Source organism: Bombina bombina, chromosome 2, assembly GCF_027579735.1.
Source record: "Bombina bombina isolate aBomBom1 chromosome 2, aBomBom1.pri, whole genome shotgun sequence".
In the NCBI taxonomy this organism is placed as follows: Eukaryota; Metazoa; Chordata; class Amphibia; order Anura; family Bombinatoridae; genus Bombina; species Bombina bombina.
In genome coordinates this window covers 1,442,256,873-1,442,278,018 of record NC_069500.1, presented here as the reverse complement: position 1 = coordinate 1,442,278,018, position 21,146 = coordinate 1,442,256,873, and the positions used below count along the sequence as shown (strand labels likewise).

The 21,146-nt window shown below is 28.5% G+C and overlaps 1 protein-coding gene across 1 annotated transcript in view; it reads right to left on the bottom strand.

Annotated features, from left to right (window-relative positions):
• INO80B (INO80 complex subunit B) overlaps positions 1–21,146 on the bottom strand; it is a 66,585-nt gene that overhangs the window by 45,348 nt on the left and 91 nt on the right. The window lies entirely within an intron of this gene.

Genomic DNA, 21,146 nt, shown 5'->3' with positions numbered 1-21,146 from the left:
GTGTGGGTACAGTAATGAGTATATAATATGTGTGAGTACAGTAATGAGTATATAATATGTGTGGGTACAGTAATGAGTATATAATATGTGTGAGTACAGTAATGAGTATATAATATGTGTGGGTACAGTAATGAGTATATAATATGTATGGGTACAGTAATGAGTATATAATATGTGTGGGTACAGTAATGAGTATATAATATGTATGGGTACAGTAATGAGTATATAATATGTGTGAGTACAGTAATGAGTATATAATATGTGTGGGTACAGTAAATGAGTATATAATATGTGTGAGTACAGTAAATGAGTATATAATATGTGTGAGTACAGTAATGAGTATATAATATGTGTGAGTACAGTAATGAGTAAATAATACGTGTGGGTACAGTAATGAGTATATAAACGGTATATAATATGTGTGGGTACAGTAAATGAGTATATAAACGGTATATAATATGTGTGGGTACAGTAATGAGTATATAAACGGTATATAATATGTGTGGGTACAGTAAATGAGTATATAAACGGTATATAATATGTGTGGGTACAGTAAATGAGTATATAAACGGTATATAATATGTGTGGGTACAGTAATGAGTATATAAACAGTATATAATATGTGTGAGTACAGTAATGAGTATATAAACAGTATATAATATGTGTGAGTACAGTAATGAGTATATAATATGTGTGGGTACAGTAATGAGTATATAATATGTATGGGAACAGTAATGAGTATATAATATGTATGGGAACAGTAATGAGTATATAATATGTGTGAGTACAGTAATGAGTATATAATATGTGTGGGTACAGTAATGAGTATATAATATGTGTGGGTACAGTAATGAGTATATAATATGTGTGAGTACAGTAATGAGTATATAATATGTGTGGGTACAGTAATGAGTATATAATATGTGTGAGTACAGTAATGAGTATATAATATGTGTGGGTACAGTAATGAGTATATAATATGTGTGAGTACAGTAATGAGTATATAATATGTGTGGGTACAGTAATGAGTATATAATATGTGTGAGTACAGTAATGAGTATATAATATGTGTGGGTACAGTACTGAGTATATAATATGTGTGAGTACAGTAATGAGTATATAATATGTGTGGGTACAGTACTGAGTATATAATATGTGTGAGTACAGTAATGAGTATATAATATGTGTGGGTACAGTACTGAGTATATAATATGTGTGAGTACAGTAATGAGTATATAATATGTGTGGGTACAGTACTGAGTATATAATATGTGTGAGTACAGTAATGAGTATATAATATGTGTGGGTACAGTACTGAGTATATAATATGTGTGAGTACAGTAATGAGTATATAATATGTGTGGGTACAGTACTGAGTATATAATATGTGTGAGTACAGTAATGAGTATATAATATGTGTGAGTACAGTAATGAGTATATAATATGTGTGGGTACAGTAATGAGTATATAATATGTGTGAGTACAGTACTGAGTATATAATATGTGTGAGTACAGTAATGAGTATATAATATGTGTGGGTACAGTAATGAGTATATAATATGTGTGGGTACAGTACTGAGTATATAATATGTGTGTGGGTACAGTAATGAGTATATAATAAGTGTGAGTACAGTAATGAGTATATAATATGTGTGGGTATAGTAATGATTATATAATAAGTGTGAGTACAGTAATGAGTATATAATATGTGTGGGTACAGTAATGAGTATATAATATGTGTGAGTACAGTACTGAGTATATAATATGTGTGTGGGTACAGTAATGAGTATGAGTATATAATATGTGTGGGTACAGTACTGAGTATATAATATGTGTGTGGGTACAGTAATGAGTATATAATAAGTGTGAGTACAGTAATGAGTATATAATATGTGTGAGTACAGTAATGAGTATATAATATGTGTGGGTACAGTACTGAGTATATAATATGTGTGAGTACAGTAATGAGTATATAATATGTGTGAGTACAGTACTGAGTATATAATATGTGTGAGTACAGTAATGAGTATATAATATGTGTGGGTACAGTAATGAGTATATAATAAGTGTGAGTACAGTAATGAGTATATAATATGTGTGGGTACAGTACTGAGTATATAATAAGTGTGAGTACAGTAATGAGTATATAATAAGTGTGAGTACAGTAATGAGTATATAATATGTGTGAGTACAGTAATGAGTATATAATATGTGTGGGTACAGTAAATGAGTAAATAATATGTGTGAGTACAGTAATGAGTATATAATATGTGTGAGTACAGTAATGATTATATAATATGTGTGGGTACAGTAAATGAGTAAATAATATGTGTGAGTACAGTAATGAGTATATAATATGTGTGGGTACAGTAATGAGTATATAATATGTGTGAGTACAGTAATGAGTATATAATAAGTGTGAGTACAGTAATGAGTATATAATATGTGTGAGTACAGTACTGAGTATATAAACAGTATATAATATGTGTGGGTACAGTAATGAGTATATAATATGTGTGAGTACAGTAATGAGTATATAATATGTGTGGGTACAGTAATGAGTATATAATATGTGTGGGTACAGTACTGAGTATATAATATGTGTGAGTACAGTAATGAGTATATAATAAGTGTGAGTACAGTAATGAGTATATAATATGTGTGAGTACAGTAATGAGTATATAATATGTGTGGGTACAGTAATGAGTATATAATATGTGTGGGTACAGTACTGAGTATATAATATGTGTGGGTACAGTAATGATTATATAATATGTGTGGGTACAGTACTGAGTATATAATAAGTGTGAGTACAGTAATGAGTATATAATATGTGTGAGTACAGTAATGAGTATATAATATGTGTGGGTACAGTAAATGAGTAAATAATATGTGTGAGTACAGTAATGAGTATATAATATGTGTGGGTACAGTAATGAGTATATAATATGTGTGAGTACAGTAATGAGTATATAATATGTGTGGGTACAGTAATGAGTATATAATATGTGTGAGTACAGTAATGAGTATATAATATGTGTGGGTACAGTAATGAGTATATAATAAGTGTGAGTACAGTAATGAGTATATAATATGTGTGAGTACAGGAATGAGTATATAATATGTGTGGGTACAGTACTGAGTATATAATATGTGTGAGTACAGTAATGAGTATATAATATGTGTGGGTACAGTAATGAGTATATAATATGTGTGAGTACAGTAATGAGTATATAATATGTGTGGGTACAGTAAATGAGTATATAATATGTGTGGGTACAGTAATGAGTATATAATATGTGTGGGTACAGTACTGAGTATATAATATGTGTGGGTACAGTAATGATTATATAATATGTGTGGGTACAGTACTGAGTATATAATATGTGTGGGTACAGTAAATGAGTATATAATATGTGTGGGTACAGTAATGATTATATAATATGTGTGGGTACAGTAAATGAGTATATAATAAGTGTGAGTACAGTAATGAGTATATAATATGTGTGGGTACAGTACTGAGTATATAATAAGTGTGAGTACAGTACTGAGTATATAATAAGTGTGAGTACAGTAAATGAGTATATAATATGTGTGGGTACAGTAAATGAGTATATAATATGTGTGAGTACAGTAAATGAGTATATAATATGTGTGGGTACAGTAATGAGTATATAATATGTGTGGGTACAGTACTGAGTATATAATATGTGTGAGTACAGTAATGAGTATATAATATGTGTGGGTACAGTACTGAGTATATAATATGTGTGGGTACAGTAATGAGTATATAATATGTGTGAGTACAGTAATGAGTATATAATATGTGTGGGTACAGTAATGAGTATATAATATGTGTGAGTACAGTAAATGAGTATATAAACGGTATATAATATGTGTGGGTACAGTAATGAGTATATAATATGTGTGAGTACAGTAATGAGTATATAATATGTGTGGGTACAGTAATGAGTATATAATATGTGTGAGTACAGTAATGAGTATATAATATGTGTGGGTACAGTACTGAGTATATAATAAGTGTGAGTACAGTACTGAGTATATAATAAGTGTGAGTACAGTACTGAGTATATAATATGTGTGAGTACAGTAATGAGTATATAATATGTGTGGGTACAGTACTGAGTATATAATAAGTGTGAGTACAGTACTGAGTATATAATAAGTGTGAGTACAGTACTGAGTATATAATATGTGTGAGTACAGTAATGAGTATATAATATGTGTGGGTACAGTAATGAGTATATAATATGTGTGAGTACAGTAATGAGTATATAATATGTGTGGGTACAGTAATGAGTATATAATATGTGTGAGTACAGTAATAAGTATATAATATGTGTGAGTACAGCACTGAGTATATAATATGTGTGAGTACAGTAATGAGTATATAATATGTGTGGGTACAGTAATGAGTATATAATATGTGTGAGTACAGTAATGAGTATATAATATGTGTGGGTACAGTAATGAGTATATAATATGTGTGAGTACAGTAATGAGTATATAATATGTGTGGGTACAGTAATGAGTATATAATAAGTGTGAGTACAGTACTGAGTATATAATAAGTGTGAGTACAGTACTGAGTATATAATATGTGTGAGTACAGTAATGAGTATAATAATATGTGTGGGTACAGTACTGAGTATATAATAAGTGTGAGTACAGTACTGAGTATATAATATGTGTGAGTACAGTAATGAGTATATAATATGTGTGGGTACAGTAATGAGTATATAATATGTGTGAGTACAGTAATGAGTATATAATATGTGTGGGTACAGTAATGAGTATATAATATGTGTGAGTACAGTAATGAGTATATAATATGTGTGAGTACAGCACTGAGTATATAATATGTGTGGGTACAGTAAATGAGTATATAATATGTGTGGGTACAGTAATGATTATATAATATGTGTGGGTACAGTAAATGAGTATATAATAAGTGTGAGTACAGTAATGAGTATATAATATGTGTGGGTACAGTAATGAGTATATAATAAGTGTGAGTACAGTAATGAGTATATAATATGTGTGAGTACAGTAATGAGTATATAATATGTGTGGGTACAGTAATGAGTATATAATAAGTGTGAGTACAGTAATGAGTATATAATATGTGTGAGTACAGTAATGAGTATATAATATGTGTGGGTACAGTACTGAGTATATAATATGTGTGAGTACAGTAATGAGTATATAATATGTGTGGGTACAGTAATGATTATATAATATGTGTGGGTACAGTACTGAGTATATAATATGTGTGGGTACAGTAAATGAGTATATAATATGTGTGGGTACAGTAATGATTATATAATATGTGTGGGTACAGTAAATGAGTATATAATAAGTGTGAGTACAGTAATGAGTATATAATATGTGTGAGTACAGTAATGAGTATATAATATGTGTGGGTACAGTACTGAGTATATAATATGTGTGAGTACAGTAATGAGTATATAATATGTGTGGGTACAGTAATGATTATATAATATGTGTGGGTACAGTAATGAGTATATAATATGTGTGGGTACAGTAAATGAGTATATAATATGTGTGAGTACAGTAATGAGTATATAATATGTGTGGGTACAGTAATGATTATATAATATGTGTGGGTACAGTAAATGAGTATATAATAAGTGTGAGTACAGTAATGAGTATATAATATGTGTGGGTACAGTACTGAGTATATAATAAGTGTGAGTACAGTACTGAGTATATAATAAGTGTGAGTACAGTAAATGAGTATATAATATGTGTGGGTACAGTAAATGAGTATATAATATGTGTGAGTACAGTAAATGAGTATATAATATGTGTGGGTACAGTAATGAGTATATAATATGTGTGGGTACAGTACTGAGTATATAATATGTGTGAGTACAGTAATGAGTATATAATATGTGTGGGTACAGTACTGAGTATATAATATGTGTGGGTACAGTACTGAGTATATAATATGTGTGAGTACAGTAATGAGTATATAATATGTGTGAGTACAGTAAATGAGTATATAAACGGTATATAATATGTGTGGGTACAGTAATGAGTATATAATATGTGTGAGTACAGTAATGAGTATATAATATGTGTGGGTACAGTAATGAGTATATAATATGTGTGAGTACAGTAATGAGTATATAATATGTGTGGGTACAGTACTGAGTATATAATAAGTGTGAGTACAGTACTGAGTATATAATAAGTGTGAGTACAGTACTGAGTATATAATATGTGTGAGTACAGTAATGAGTATATAATATGTGTGGGTACAGTACTGAGTATATAATAAGTGTGAGTACAGTACTGAGTATATAATAAGTGTGAGTACAGTACTGAGTATATAATATGTGTGAGTACAGTAATGAGTATATAATATGTGTGGGTACAGTAATGAGTATATAATATGTGTGAGTACAGTAATGAGTATATAATATGTGTGGGTACAGTAATGAGTATATAATATGTGTGAGTACAGTAATAAGTATATAATATGTGTGAGTACAGCACTGAGTATATAATATGTGTGAGTACAGTAATGAGTATATAATATGTGTGGGTACAGTAATGAGTATATAATATGTGTGAGTACAGTAATGAGTATATAATATGTGTGGGTACAGTAATGAGTATATAATATGTGTGGGTACAGTAATGAGTATATAATAAGTGTGAGTACAGTACTGAGTATATAATATGTGTGAGTACAGTAATGAGTATATAATATGTGTGGGTACAGTACTGAGTATATAATAAGTGTGAGTACAGTACTGAGTATATAATATGTGTGAGTACAGTAATGAGTATATAATATGTGTGAGTACAGTAATGAGTATATAATATGTGTGGGTACAGTAATGAGTATATAATATGTGTGAGTACAGTAATGAGTATATAATATGTGTGAGTACAGTAATGAGTATATAATATGTGTGAGTACAGTAATGAGTATATAATATGTGTGAGTACAGTAATGAGTATATAATATGTGTGAGTACAGTAATGAGTATATAATATGTGTGGGTACAGTAATGAGTATATAATATGTGTGGGTACAGTAATGAGTATATAATATGTGTGGGTACAGTAAATGAGTATATAATATGTGTGTGGGTACAGTAATGAGTATATAATATGTGTGGGTACAGTAATGAGTATATAATATGTGTGGGTACAGTAATGAGTATATAATATGTGTGAGTACAGTAAATGAGTATATAATATGTGTGTGGGTACAGTAATGAGTATATAATATGTGTGAGTACAGTAATGAGTATATAATATGTGTGGGTACAGTAATGAGTATATAATATGTGTGAGTACAGTAATGAGTATATAATATGTGTGGGTACAGTAATGAGTATATAATATGTGTGAGTACAGTAATAAGTATATAATATGTGTGAGTACAGCACTGAGTATATAATATGTGTGAGTACAGTAATGAGTATATAATATGTGTGGGTACAGTAATGAGTATATAATATGTGTGAGTACAGTAATGAGTATATAATATGTGTGGGTACAGTAATGAGTATATAATATGTGTGGGTACAGTAATGAGTATATAATATGTGTGAGTACAGTAATGAGTATATAATGTGTGGGTACAGTAATGAGTATATAATATGTGTGGGTACAGTAATGAGTATATAATATGTGTGAGTACAGTAATGAGTATATAATATGTGTGGGTACAGTAATGAGTATATAATATGTGTGGGTACAGTAATGAGTATATAATATGTGTGAGTACAGTAAATGAGTATATAATATGTGTGTGGGTACAGTAATGAGTATATAATATGTGTGAGTACAGTAATGAGTATATAATATGTGTGGGTACAGTAATGAGTATATAATATGTGTGGGTACAGTAATGAGTATATAATATGTGTGAGTACAGTAATGAGTATATAATATGTGTGGGTACAGTAATGAGTATATAATATGTGTGGGTACAGTAATGAGTATATAATATGTGTGAGTACAGTAATGAGTATATAATATGTGTGGGTACAGTAATGAGTATATAATATGTGTGAGTACAGTAATGAGTATATAATATGTGTGGGTACAGTAATGAGTATATAATATGTGTGAGTACAGTAAATGAGTATATAATATGTGTGTGGGTACAGTAATGAGTATATAATATGTGTGAGTACAGTAATGAGTATATAATATGTGTGGGTACAGTAATGAGTATATAATATGTGTGGGTACAGTAATGAGTATATAATATGTGTGAGTACAGTAAATGAGTATATAATATGTGTGGGTACAGTAATGAGTATATAATATGTGTGGGTACAGTAATGAGTATATAATATGTGTGTGGGTACAGTAATGAGTATATAATATGTGTGAGTACAGTAATGAGTATATAATATGTGTGGGTACAGTAATGAGTATATAATATGTGTGAGTACAGTAATGAGTATATAATATGTGTGAGTACAGTAATGAGTATATAATATGTGTGGGTACAGTAATGAGTATATAATATGTGTGGGTACAGTAATGAGTATATAATATGTGTGGGTACAGTAAATGAGTATATAATATGTGTGTGGGTACAGTAATGAGTATATAATATGTGTGGGTACAGTAATGAGTATATAATATGTGTGGGTACAGTAATGAGTATATAATATGTGTGGGTACAGTAATGAGTATATAATATGTGTGAGTACAGTAAATGAGTATATAATATGTGTGTGGGTACAGTAATGAGTATATAATATGTGTGAGTACAGTAATGAGTATATAATATGTGTGGGTACAGTAATGAGTATATAATATTTGTGGGTACAGTAATGAGTATATAATATGTGTGAGTACAGTAATGAGTATATAATATGTGTGGGTACAGTAATGAGTATATAATATGTGTGGGTACAGTAATGAGTATATAATATGTGTGTGGGTACAGTAATGAGTATATAATATGTGTGAGTACAGTAATGAGTATATAATATGTGTGGGTACAGTAATGAGTATATAATATGTGTGAGTACAGTAATGAGTATATAATATGTGTGAGTACAGTAATGAGTATATAATATGTGTGGGTACAGTAATGAGTATATAATATGTGTGGGTACAGTAATGAGTATATAATATGTGTGGGTACAGTAAATGAGTATATAATATGTGTGTGGGTACAGTAATGAGTATATAATATGTGTGGGTACAGTAATGAGTATATAATATGTGTGAGTACAGTAATGAGTATATAATATGTGTGGGTACAGTAATGAGTATATAATATGTGTGGGTACAGTAATGAGTATATAATATGTGTGAGTACAGTAATGAGTATATAATATGTGTGGGTACAGTAATGAGTATATAATATGTGTGGGTACAGTAATGAGTATATAATATGTGTGAGTACAGTAAATGAGTATATAATATGTGTGTGGGTACAGTAATGAGTATATAATATGTGTGAGTACAGTAATGAGTATATAATATGTGTGGGTACAGTAATGAGTATATAATATGTGTGGGTACAGTAATGAGTATATAATATGTGTGAGTACAGTAATGAGTATATAATATGTGTGGGTACAGTAATGAGTATATAATATGTGTGGGTACAGTAATGAGTATATAATATGTGTGAGTACAGTAATGAGTATATAATATGTGTGGGTACAGTAATGAGTATATAATATGTGTGAGTACAGTAATGAGTATATAATATGTGTGGGTACAGTAATGAGTATATAATATGTGTGAGTACAGTAAATGAGTATATAATATGTGTGTGGGTACAGTAATGAGTATATAATATGTGTGAGTACAGTAATGAGTATATAATATGTGTGGGTACAGTAATGAGTATATAATATGTGTGGGTACAGTAATGAGTATATAATATGTATGGGTACAGTAAATGAGTATATAATATGTGTGTGGGTACAGTAATGAGTATATAATATGTGTGAGTACAGTAATGAGTATATAATATGTGTGGGTACAGTAATGAGTATATAATATGTGTGAGTACAGTAATGAGTATATAATATGTGTGGGTACAGTAATGAGTATATAATATGTGTGAGTACAGTAATGAGTATATAATATGTGTGGGTACAGTAATGAGTATATAATATGTGTGGGTACAGTAATGAGTATATAATATGTGTGAGTACAGTAATGAGTATATAATATGTGTGGGTACAGTAATGAGTATATAATATGTGTGGGTACAGTAATGAGTATATAATATGTGTGAGTACAGTAAATGAGTATATAATATGTGTGTGGGTACAGTAATGAGTATATAATATGTGTGAGTACAGTAATGAGTATATAATATGTGTGGGTACAGTAATGAGTATATAATATGTGTGAGTACAGTAATGAGTATATAATATGTGTGGGTACAGTAATGAGTATATAATATGTGTGAGTACAGCACTGAGTATATAATATGTGTGAGTACAGTAATGAGTATATAATATGTGTGGGTACAGTAATGAGTATATAATATGTGTGAGTACAGTAATGAGTATATAATATGTGTGGGTACAGTAATGAGTATATAATATTTGTGGGTACAGTAATGAGTATATAATATGTGTGAGTACAGTAATGAGTATATAATATGTGTGGGTACAGTAATGAGTATATAATATGTGTGGGTACAGTAATGAGTATATAATATGTGTGTGGGTACAGTAATGAGTATATAATATGTGTGAGTACAGTAATGAGTATATAATATGTGTGGGTACAGTAATGAGTATATAATATGTGTGGGTACAGTAATGAGTATATAATATGTGTGAGTACAGTAAATGAGTATATAATATGTGTGTGGGTACAGTAATGAGTATATAATATGTGTGAGTACAGTAATGAGTATATAATATGTGTGGGTACAGTAATGAGTATATAATATGTGTGAGTACAGTAATGAGTATATAATATGTGTGGGTACAGTAATGAGTATATAATATGTGTGAGTACAGTAATGAGTATATAATATGTGTGGGTACAGTAATGAGTATATAATATGTGTGGGTACAGTAATGAGTATATAATATGTGTGAGTACAGTAATGAGTATATAATATGTGTGGGTACAGTAATGAGTATATAATATGTGTGGGTACAGTAATGAGTATATAATATGTGTGAGTACAGTAAATGAGTATATAATATGTGTGTGGGTACAGTAATGAGTATATAATATGTGTGAGTACAGTAATGAGTATATAATATGTGTGGGTACAGTAATGAGTATATAATATGTGTGAGTACAGTAATGAGTATATAATATGTGTGGGTACAGTAATGAGTATATAATATGTGTGAGTACAGCACTGAGTATATAATATGTGTGAGTACAGTAATGAGTATATAATATGTGTGGGTACAGTAATGAGTATATAATATGTGTGAGTACAGTAATGAGTATATAATATGTGTGGGTACAGTAATGAGTATATAATATTTGTGGGTACAGTAATGAGTATATAATATGTGTGAGTACAGTAATGAGTATATAATATGTGTGGGTACAGTAATGAGTATATAATATGTGTGGGTACAGTAATGAGTATATAATATGTGTGAGTACAGTAATGAGTATATAATATTTGTGGGTACAGTAATGAGTATATAATATGTGTGGGTACAGTAATGAGTATATAATATGTGTGAGTACAGTAAATGAGTATATAATATGTGTGTGGGTACAGTAATGAGTATATAATATGTGTGGGTACAGTAATGAGTATATAATATGTGTGGGTACAGTAATGAGTATATAATATGTGTGAGTACAGTAATGAGTATATAATATGTGTGGGTACAGTAATGAGTATATAATATGTGTGAGTACAGTAATGAGTATATAATATGTGTGGGTACAGTAATGAGTATATAATATGTGTGAGTACAGTAAATGAGTATATAATATGTGTGTGGGTACAGTAATGAGTATATAATATGTGTGGGTACAGTAATGAGTATATAATATGTGTGAGTACAGTAATGAGTATATAATATGTGTGGGTACAGTAATGAGTATATAATATGTGTGAGTACAGTAATGAGTATATAATATGTGTGGGTACAGTAATGAGTATATAATATGTGTGAGTACAGTAATGAGTATATAATATGTGTGAGTACAGTAATGAGTATATAATATGTGTGGGTACAGTAATGAGTATATAATATGTGTGAGTACAGTAATGAGTATATAATATGTGTGGGTACAGTAATGAGTATATAATATGTGTGGGTACAGTACTGAGTATATAATATGTGTGGGTACAGTAATGAGTATATAATATGTGTGGGTACAGTACTGAGTATATAATATGTGTGAGTACAGTAATGAGTATATAATATGTGTGGGTACAGTACTGAGTATATAATATGTGTGGGTACAGTAATGAGTATATAATATGTGTGAGTACAGTAATGAGTATATAATATGTGTGGGTACAGTAATGAGTATATAAACAGTATATAATATGTGTGGGTACAGTAATGAGTATATAATATGTGTGGGTACAGTAATGAGTATATAATATGTGTGAGTACAGTAATGAGTATATAATATGTGTGGGTACAGTAATGAGTATATAAACAGTATATAATATGTGTGTGTACAGTAAATGAGTATATAAACGGTATATAATATGTGTGGGTACAGTAATGAGTATATAAACGGTATATAATATGTGTGAGTACAGTAATGAGTATATAAACGGTATATAATATGTGTGAGTACAGTAATGAGTATATAAACAGTATATAATATGTGTGGGTACAGTAATGAGTATATAATATGTGTGGGTACAGTAATGAGTATATAATATGTGTGAGTACAGTAATGAGTATATAATATGTGTGGGTACAGTAATGAGTATATAAACAGTATATAATATGTGTGAGTACAGTAATGAGTATATAAACGGTATATAATATGTGTGAGTACAGTAATGAGTATATAAACAGTATATAATATGTGTGAGTACAGTAATGAGTATATAAACGGTATATAATATGTGTGAGTACAGTAATGAGTATATAAACGGTATATAATATGTGTGGGTACAGTAATGAGTATATAATATGTGTGGGTACAGTAATGAGTATATAAACAGTATATAATATGTGTGGGTACAGTAAATGAGTTTATAAACGGTATATAATATGTGTGGGTACAGTAAATGAGTATATAAACGGTATATAATATATATGGGTACAGTAAATGAGTATATAAACAGTATATAATATGTGTGTGTACAGTAAATGAGTATATAAACGGTATATAATATGTGTGTGTACAGTAAATGAGTATATAAACGGTATATAATATGTGTGTGTACAGTAAATGAGTATATAAACGGTATATAATATGTGTAGGTACAGTAAATGAGTATATAAACGGTATATAATATGTGTGTGTACAGTAATGAGTATATAAACGGTATATAATATGTGTGGGTACAGTAAATGAGTATATAAACGGTATATAATATGTGTGTGTACAGTAATGAGTATATAAACGGTATATAATATGTGTGGGTACAGTAAATGAGTATATAAACGGTATATAATATGTGTGTGTACAGTAAATGAGTATATAAACGGTATATAATATGTGTGTGTACAGTAAATGAGTATATAAACGGTATATAATATGTGTGTGTACAGTAAATTAGTATATAAACGGTATATAATATGTGTGTGTACAGTAATGAGTATATAAACGGTATATAATATGTGTGGGTACAGTAAATGAGTATATAAACGGTATATAATATGTGTGAGTACAGTAAATGAGTATATAAACGGTATATAATATGTGTGGGTACAGTAAATGAGTATATAAACGGTATATAATATGTGTGAGTACAGTAAATGAGTATATAAACGGTATATAATATGTGTGTGTACAGTAATGAGTATATAAACGGTATATAATATGTGTGTGTACAGTAATGAGTATATAAACGGTATATAATATGTGTGTGTACAGTAAATGAGTATATAAACGGTATATAATATGTGTGTGTACAGTAATGAGTATATAAACGGTATATAATATGTGTGTGTACAGTAATGAGTATATAAACGGTATATAATATGTGTGTGTACAGTAATGAGTATATAAACGGTATATAATATGTGTGTGTACAGTAAATGAGTATATAAACGGTATATAATATGTGTGGGTACAGTAATGAGTAAATAATATGTGTGGGTACAGTAAATGAGTATATAAACGGTATATAATATGTGTGGGTACAGTAATGAGTATATAATATGTGCTGGTACAGTAATGAGTATATAATATGTGTGAGTACAGTACTGAGTATATAATATGTGTGGGTACAGTACTGAGTATATAATAATTGTGAGTACAGTAATGAGTATATAATATGTGTGAGTACAGTAATGAGTATATAATAAGTGTGAGTACAGTAATGAGTATATAATATGTGTGAGTACAGTAATGAGTATATAATATGTGTGAGTACAGTAATGAGTATATAATATGTGTGGGTACAGTAATGAGTATATAATATGTGTGAGTACAGTAATGAGTATATAATATGTGTGAGTACAGTAATGAGTATATAATATGTGTGGGTACAGTAATGAGTATATAATATGTGTTGGTACAGTAATGAGTATATAATATTTGTGAGTACAGTAATGAGTATATAATATGTGTGAGTACAGTAATGAGTATATAATATGTGTGAGTACAGTAATGAGTATATAATATGTGTGAGTACAGTAATGAGTATATAATATGTGTGGGTACAGTAATGAGTATATAATATGTGTGAGTACAGTAATGAGTATATAATATGTGTGGGTACAGTAATGAGTATATAATATGTGTGGGTACAGTAATGAGTATATAATATGTGTGAGTACAGTAATGAGTATATAATATGTGTGAGTACAGTACTGAGTATATAATATGTGTGAGTACAGTAATGAGTATATAATATGTGTGAGTACAGTAATGAGTATATAATATGTGTGAGTACAGTAATGAGTATATAATATGTGTGAGTACAGTAATGAGTATATAATATGTGTGAGTACAGTAATGAGTATATAATATGTGTGGGTACAGTACTGAGTATATAATATGTGTGGGTACAGTAATGAGTATATAATATGTGTGGGTACAGTAATGAGTATATAATATGTGTGGGTACAGTAATGAGTATATAATATGTGTGAGTACAGTAATGAGTATATAATATGTGTGGGTACAGTAATGAGTATATAATATGTGTGGGTACAGTAATGAGTATATAATATGTGTGAGTACAGTAATGAGTATATAATATGTGTGGGTACAGTACTGAGTATATAATATGTGTGAGTACAGTACTGAGTATATAATATGTGTGAGTACAGTAATGAGTATATAATATGTGTGAGTACAGTAAAGGCGTAAGAGGGAAATCACAGATAAACACAAACACCGCAGCAATGTAAAAACAGCCTTGGTCGCTAACGCTAAACAATTGGTACAACAGTCAGGTCACTAAGGGGTTAAAAAAGAAAGAAAGCAGCAAACCTTGTTCTTGTTTAAAGAGAACTTCCCCATGGAGGTTGTGGATGTCACATGTTTGTTGTGTAGAGTGGAGCTTTAAATAGTTCAATATTGTTCATATAAAACAGTAGATAATACATGAAAACTAAAGAATTACTCCTGTGATTTCCTGATCTATTTATAACTTAGAATAATCATTACATTTGCTTATACTTTACCTTACAGAATAATCATTACATTTGCTTATACTTTACCAAACAGAATAATCATTACATTTGCTTATACTTTACCTAACAGAATAATCATTACATTTGCTTATACTTTACCTAACAGAATAATCATTACATTTGCTTATACTTTACCTAACAGAATAATCATTACATTTGCTTATACTTTACCTAACAGAATAATCATTACATTTGCTTATACTTTACCTAACAGAATAATCATTACATTTGCTTATACTTTACCTAACAGAATAATCATTACATTTGCTTATACTTTGCCTAACAGAATAATCATTACATTTGCTTATACTTTACCAAACAGAATAATCATTACATTTGCTTATACTTTACCTAACAGAATAATCATTACATTTGCTTATACTTTACCTAACAGAATAATCATTACATTTGCTTATACTTTACCTAACAGAATAATCATTACATTTGCTTATACTTTACCTAACAGAATAATCATTACATTTGCTTATACTTTACCTAACAGAATAATCATTACATTTGCTTATACTTTACCTTACAGAATAATCATTACATTTGCTTATACTTTACCTAACAGAATAATCATTACATTTGCTTATACTTTACCTTACAGAATAATCATTACATTTGCTTATACTTTACCTAACAGAATAATCATTACATTTGCTTATACTTTACCTAACAGAATAATCATTACATTTGCTTATACTTTACCTAACAGAATAATCATTACATTTGCTTATACTTTACCAAACAGAATAATCATTACATTTGCTTATACTTTACCTAACAGAATAATCATTACATTTGCTTATACTTTACCTAACAGAATAATCATTACATTTGCTTATACTTTACCTAACAGAATAATCATTACATTTGCTTATACTTTGCCTAACAGAATAATCATTACATTTGCTTATACTTTACCTAACAGAATAATCATTACATTTGCTTATACTTTACCAAACAGAATAATCATTACATTTGCTTATACTTTACCTAACAGAATAATCATTACATTTGCTTATACTTTACCAAACAGAATAATCATTACATTTGCTTATACTTTACCAAACAGAATAATCATTACATTTGCTTATACTTTACCTAACAGAATAATCATTACATTTGCTTATACTTTACCAAACAGAATAATCATTACATTTGCTTATACTTTACCTAACAGAATAATCATTACATTTGCTTATACTTTACCTAACAGAATAATCATTACATTTGCTTATACTTTACCTAACAGAATAATCATTACATTTGCTTATACTTTACCTTACAGAATAATCATTACATTTGCTTATACTTTACCTAACAGAATAATCATTACATTTGCTTATACTTTACCTAACAGAATAATCATTACATTTGCTTATACTTTACCTTACAGAATAATCATTACATTTGCTTATACTTTACCTAACAGAATAATCATTACATTTGCTTATACTTTACCTAACAGAATAATCATTACATTTGCTTATACTTTACCTAACAGAATAATCATTACATTTGCTTATACTTTACCTAACAGAATAATCATTACATTTGCTTATACTTTACCTAACAGAATAATCATTACATTTGCTTATACTTTACCTAACAGAATAATCATTACATTTGCTTATACTTTACCTAACAGAATAATCATTACATTTGCTTATACTTTACCTAACAGAATAATCATTACATTTGCTTATACTTTACCTAACAGAATAATCATTACATTTGCTTATACTTTACCTAACAGAATAATCATTACATTTGCTTATACTTTACCTAACAGAATAATCATTACATTTGCTTATACTTTGCCTTACAGAATAATCATTACATTTGCTTATACTTTACCTTACAGAATAATCATTACATTTGCTTATACTTTACCTAACAGAATAATCATTACATTTGCTTATACTTTGCCTTACAGAATAATCATTACATTTGCTTATACTTTACCTAACAGAATAATCATTACATTTGCTTATACTTTACCTAACAGAATAATCATTACATTTGCTTATACTTTACCTAACAGAATAATCATTACATTTGCTTATACTTTGCCTTACAGAATAATCATTACATTTGCTTATACTTTGCCCTAACAGAATAATCATTACATTTGCTTATACTTTACCTAACAGAATAATCATTACATTTGCTTATACTTTACCTAACAGAATAATCATTACATTTGCTTATACTTTACCTAACAGAATAATCATTACATTTGCTTATACTTTACCTAACAGAATAATCATTACATTTGCTTATACTTTACCTAACAGAATAATCATTACATTTGCTTATACTTTACCTAACAGAATAATCATTACATTTGCTTATACTTTGCCTTACAGAATAATCATTACATTTGCTTATACTTTACCTAACAGAATAATCATTACATTTGCTTATACTTTACCTAACAGAATAATCATTACATTTGCTTATACTTTGCCTTACAGAATAATCATTACATTTGCTTATACTTTACCTAACAGAATAATCATTACATTTGCTTATACTTTGCCTAACAGAATAATCATTACATTTGCTTATACTTTACCTAACAGAATAATCATTACATTTGCTTATACTTTACCTAACAGAATAATCATTACATTTGCTTATACTTTACCTAACAGAATAATCATTACATTTGCTTATACTTTGCCTAACAGAATAATCATTACATTTGCTTATACTTTACCTAACAGAATAATCATTACATTTGCTTATACTTTACCTAACAGAATAATCATTACATTTGCTTATACTTTACCTAACAGAATAATCATTACATTTGCTTATACTTTACCTAACAGAATAATCATTACATTTGCTTATACTTTACCTAACAGAATAATCATTACATTTGCTTATACTTTACCTAACAGAATAATCATTACATTTGCTTATACTTTACCTAACAGAATAATCATTACATTTGCTTATACTTTACCTTACAGAATAATCATTACATTTGCTTATACTTTACATAACAGAATAATCATTACATTTGCTTATACTTTACCTTACAGAATAATCATTACATTTGCTTATACTTTACCTAACAGAATAATCATTACATTTGCTTATACTTTACCTAACAGAATAATCATTACATTTGCTTATACTTTACCTAACAGAATAATCATTACATTTGCTTATACTTTACCTTACAGAATAATCATTACATTTGCTTATACTTTACCTAACAGAATAATCATTACATTTGCTTATACTTTACCTAACAGAATAATCATTACATTTGCTTATACATTGCCTTACAGAATAATCATTACATTTGCTTATACTTTACCTAACAGAATAATCATTACATTTGCTTATACTTTACCTAACAGAATAATCATTACATTTGCTTATACTTTACCTAACAGAATAATCATTACATTTGCTTATACTTTACCTAACAGAATAATCATTACATTTGCTTATACTTTACCTAACAGAATAATCATTACATTTGCTTATACTTTACCTAACAGAATAATCATTACATTTGCTTATACTTTACCTAACAGAATAATCATTACATTTGCTTATACTTTGCCTTACAGAATAATCATTACATTTGCTTATACTTTACCTAACAGAATAATCATTACATTTGCTTATACTTTACCTAACAGAATAATCATTACATTTGCTTATACTTTACCTTACAGAATAATCATTACATTTGCTTATACTTTACCTAACAGAATAATCATTACATTTGCTTATACTTTACCTAACAGAATAATCATTACATTTGCTTATACATTGCCTTACAGAATAATCATTACATTTGCTTATACTTTACCTAACAGAATAATCATTACATTTACTTATACTTTACCTAACAGAATAATCATTACATTTGCTTATACTTTACCTAACAGAATAATCATTACATTTGCTTATACTTTACCTAACAGAATAATCATTACATTTGCTTATACTTTACCTAACAGAATAATCATTACATTTGCTTATACTTTACCTAACAGAATAATCATTACATTTGCTTATACTTTACCTAACAGAATAATCATTACATTTGCTTATACATTGCCTTACAGAATAATCATTACATTTGCTTATACTTTACCTAACAGAATAATCATTACATTTGCTTATACTTTACCTAACAGAATAATCATTACATTTGCTTATACTTTACCTAACAGAATAATCATTACATTTGCTTATACTTTACCTAACAGAATAATCATTACATTTGCTTATACTTTACCTAACAGAATAATCATTACATTTGCTTATACTTTACCTTACAGAATAATCATTACATTTGCTTATACTTTACCTAACAGAATAATCATTACATTTGCTTATACTTTACCTAACAGAATAATCATTACATTTGCTTATACTTTGCCTAACAGAATAATCATTACATTTGCTTATACTTTACCTTACAGAATAATCATTACATTTGCTTATACTTTACCTAACAGAATAATCATTACATTTGCTTATACTTTACCTAACAGAATAATCATTACATTTGCTTATACTTTACCTTACAGAATAATCATTACATTTGCTTATACTTTACCTAACAGAATAATCATTACATTTGCTTATACTTTACCTAACAGAATAATCATTACATTTGCTTATACTTTACCTAACAGAATAATCATTACATTTGCTTATACTTTACCTAACAGAATAATCATTACATTTGCTTATACTTTACCTAACAGAATAATCATTACATTTGCTTATACTTTGCCTAACAGAATAATCATTACATTTGCTTATACTTTACCTAACAGAATAATCATTACATTTGCTTATACTTTACCTAACAGAATAATCATTACATTTGCTTATACTTTACCTAACAGAATAATCATTACATTTGCTTATACTTTACCTAACAGAATAATCATTACATTTGCTTATACTTTGCCTAACAGAATAATCATTACATTTGCTTATACTTTACCTAACAGAATAATCATTACATTTGCTTATACTTTACCTTACAGAATAATCATTACATTTGCTTATACTTTACCTAACAGAATAATCATTACATTTGCTTATACTTTACCTAACAGAATAATCATTACATTTGCTTATACTTTACCTAACAGAATAATCATTACATTTGCTTATACTTTACCTAACAGAATAATCATTACATTTGCTTATACTTTACCTAACAGAATAATCATTACATTTGCTTATACTTTACCTAACAGAATAATCATTACATTTGCTTATACTTTACCTAACAGAATAATCATTACATTTGCTTATACTTTACCTAACAGAATA